This window comes from Olea europaea, chromosome 11, assembly GCF_002742605.1.
Source record: "Olea europaea var. sylvestris chromosome 11, O_europaea_v1, whole genome shotgun sequence".
NCBI lineage: Eukaryota > Viridiplantae > Streptophyta > Magnoliopsida > Lamiales > Oleaceae > Olea > Olea europaea.
The window spans coordinates 10,174,351-10,178,989 of record NC_036247.1 but is presented as its reverse complement, the minus strand read 5'-3'; positions in this window follow the sequence as shown (position 1 = coordinate 10,178,989).

Genomic DNA, 4,639 nt, shown 5'->3' with positions numbered 1-4,639 from the left:
CTCAAGAAGTCCATAATTTAGAATTGACTTGGTGAAAATGAATAATTCTGGATTTTTTTTTATTAATATTAAATCATTGTCACGTGAAATATGTGTTCAAAAGTTTCCAATTAGTAAAAGAATTTAATTAAAGATTCATTGATTAATTTAATTTTAGGTTTTCTCTTCAGTCTTCACAGATTCTTCAGTCAGTTTACAAGGAATCTTCGGTTTTCTTTACCAAAATTATTTGTTAGCCTTTCAAAATAAGATAATATTATTCATCGTCCGTTTTAAATAGCAGTATTCATTGTTCAGCACATGGATCCTTTGATAATAAATAACACTACTCTTAAAAAGGTCGACAATTATATGAATTCAATAACCTTGATTTATAATTTAGAGGAACGTGTTTGCAGTACAATTTTTCGTAGAATTAAACAAAATAAAAAATGTAACACTAATATCCTAGTAGCATTACATTATAAATACTAGCATGTGCATTATATTACCAATGTTTGTATGTCATGACACTATTTTCATGATTGTCAATACGCATATCAAATTATCAATATTATCATCAACACATAATTGCTTTCACATTAGTGTGGTTGTTAGTCTAAGTTGTCCATGCATCTGATTTGTGATAGTACATGATTGGCTCTTTACATATTATATCTTGACTAAGTTTAATCTTATCATTATTTACCTTGTTAACGAATATTTGAAGAGGTCAAAGGGGCCCATATTTATTTTCAATAAGTGCAATGGAGATATTGTATTATATATCATGTTGATTTAGTCCATATTATCAAAGAGATACTACCTAAACTTTGGTGAATCATTGTGTGATAACAATCTCCCAAGACAGTTCGTAAGTTTTTACTTGTTGCCAATAACTCAAATTTTATAGACGATCTATAAGTCCTCATATCTTGAAAATTATTTGTAAGTATTCACTTGTTCACGATGACTCATATTTTCAAAGCAATTCATAAGCCCTCTTCTAGCGACAATACATATTTTAAAATTCGACCCACATATATATGTACAACTCACACTTGAGAGATTATTATTATATCTATAAATTACGTAGTGCGTACGTGATAGAGGGGGTTTTGCATTGATTGACTCGTCATCGATTATGTCATTTGATTGGACATATTAAATCAAACAACCACTCTTTGGACTTGGGCTTGGGATCTATCCACTAACTCATATCGACACATTTCTTTTTCTCTCAATATATGTGAACCGATTTCATTCAAGGTATGTATTCTAACCCTAATCAAATTCTCTACCCATTTCTTGCACCCGTTCTCTCTTTTTCGACCCTTGATTTAACTATCAAAGTGCAAATGATCGTTGAACATTTTTCTCGATCGTTGACCCTTGCACCCTAAAAGCGTGTTTTGTGTGAAAGGGAGGTGCTCGAAATTCTATTGTCCACGCGTCTAATCGAATTTTGAAGTCAACAAAAAGTATAATCTTGTTCACAATATTTTCTTATACTATATCACACTGCTTATCATTATCACATTCTCTAAACATATAACAAAGAATCACCTCATAAAAGTGATAGCTAATTTATCGTGGTGACAATGCTGTGCATTTTTTTGTACGCGGTTAACCGATTATAGGGACACCACATGACCCGCGAGCTAAATAATTTTTATAATAGACACCCCCATTTTCAAATTTCAGAACTTTCCTACTATTTTAGTAATTTGTTTGTATAACATATTCATTTATGCCAAAATAAAATTTATATCATCAAAGACTAATAATTTATTAAAGCATAATTATATTCACACCACATTTTTCATAAATACATCACATTTTAATTACATTAAAGTTCATTAATCTTTATTAATTATAACATTTATATACTTAACTTTTTTCTTCATAACATTCTTATTTTTAGCATTTCATTGACAAAAAAAAAAAGTTTGTTCAAAACATAGTTAATGTGCTCTAAAATGAAGGTCAATATATTTAATCGTATTTTTACATTATAATTTATTTTGCTTATTTAAAAAAACAATAGACAAATGAATATTTTTACTCTATTTCAAAGAAAATTTTGTAGAGAAACCATAATTAGGAATAATTATGTTAATTTGAAAATAAAAATGTAATGAAAAAAGATTGAGATATGAATGTGATCATATGTAGATGTTATCAACTTTCTATGCAATTAAAATATAGTCGAGTTATTAAAAGTTGAGTCTTACTACACGTACGGAAAAATTTTCACGGAATTGTTACAAAATTCCACTTGGCACATTATAATTGATCTTGTCAAAAAAAAAAAAAGGTGCCTGTGAGTTATTCCCTAAAAAATTATGGTGCAAATATATTTAACATCAAGAATTCTGCTTTGTACATAATTTGCTTGTACAAAAAGAAAAACAAAAAACTCACAGTGTGCCCCATGTGAGTTTTATATTGAAAAAATAAAATCACCCATCCCAAGTGTTGTGTATGATTTGTACGTGTTCTGTAAAATCGATTTATGTACATATAGTGTGGTTCATTTAGCATTTAATAGATGAATTTTGCTGGTTGCCTGTACAAGCCACTCACATGGCAAGGTGAGTGCGCAGGGCGTGGGTGATTATTTAAAAAAAAAAAAAATTACCCATCATGACATGTGTGGGGGCTTGTACAGTCACTAGCCCCCGTTTGATCCTCATTACTTGAAAATGAAAATGGGGAGAATTGTATTTTTTTTAAAAAAATAAGTGGTTGAAAAAAGAAAGAAAAATTTTAGATTTACGTGTAATATTATTTTATGAAAAATTGTGTAGTTAAAAATAGGAGAGAGAAAAATGTAATTTAATGTAATGAATTTAAAGGAGATCAAACGGGGCTAATAGATAGTGAAAATAATCGGGGAAAAAAATTAACCACACTCTTAGCAAGGGCAAAACTGGAAACTAAACACAGTGTCCGAATGTACGACAAAAGTGCAGATAACTTTGCGGCGAAAATCCCATCAAACACCTTCCATGCCTTTTCAAATCCCGAGGTCGATTCAACCAGCGAATCTTGGCCTCTATATTTACAATAAAGATCCTTATATTCCTGTAATATACAAAAAGGCCCTCAATAAAGTTTCTGGCGGAATTACCTACTCAAAATGTGGACCCAACAGCAACATTATCTCATTTGTTGCAACTCCCAAAGGGATTGATGGGCATCTATCTGCTTTTTCAAGAAACCCCACAAACATTCCACTTGCCACTCCTCTATGGAATTAGCTTATCTGTCCTTTACTTTCAAATAAATAAGGACAACTCCAATGGAGATTCCAAAATATCATTTTGCACCATACATTTTGTCTTTAATATTGCACCATTTGATGCAAAATGGTACGAGTGAATAATATTACACCATATTTACCATTCTCTTTCATTTTTCAAACATGTTGATTAGGGATATTTTTGTTATACATTTTTAATAAAATCAATTATTATTATAATTATTAATAATAATAAAAATAATATATTTATTACTGATTATATTATTCAAATTTATTATTTTTTAATAATATAATCGATAATAATTAAGGATTTTTTAATTTATTAATTATTTTCGTTAATTGAACGTAATTATTTATAGTAAATTAATGATATAATCGATTATTTTCGTCAATTTACTGTAATACATAAAACAAGTGAATAATTTAGTAATCAACAATAATTCAATATTTTAGTTAATTTAACGTAATTATTTATTAGTAATTTATGTAGCCTTAAAATAAAAAAATAAATAATTTTTTCAAACAAATAAATTGTTAAGAATCAAAAAAAGAAGAAAGTAATTAAACATTGTTAATTTGGTGTAAATTTTGGTGTAACATGTTGAAGATGATTTTTTTAGTTTTGTGTAAGATTTGGTATAAAACTTACCTCAATTTTTAGTGTAGCGTTGGAGATGGTCTAACCATCGTTGTTTTTGTTGACTACACCATATTTTAATTGCAATAAACTTCTTATTTTTTGATAAATGAGTGATAAATTTTCATTTTACACTCTCGTAACTTATTTTTTGGGTGGAATATATCATCAAAGACAAGACATGGAAATTAATAAAAGTTGATGATGAGAATGCAACAAAAAAAATTGTGACATAAATATAAAAATGAGCTAAGATTTAAATATTTAATAAAAATATTGTGTGACTAACAAAATCAGTGATGTAAATATTATCCTAAATAATTCAATATAGTACTAAAAAAAATAAAATTATTGAGTTTGAGTCTCGATTTTATGAATATTTCACATGGACTTTGGAAGCAAAAAGTAAATCCAATCTGTGCTTAGGAAGTCGGAGGATGAAGTTACAATTTTAATCGGCATGCTTCTTCCAGTAAAGTCATTTAGACGAGGATTTGGTAACGTACAATTTGTAACCATAGAGACTCATTAGTTCCGTAGCAATTACGCAAATATTTTGCAATTTTCTTCCTCACTATTACCACTTTTAAAATTTTAAATTATTTGCTACAATATAATTCATAACATATTCTACACACAAATCAATAAAAAATTTACTTTTTAATCACATTCTCCAAAAAAAAATATATTATTCGAACCTTTTTAATTTCTTAAACAATGGGTGTCAAACAAGGCTAATTTTCGATTTCCTTTGATTA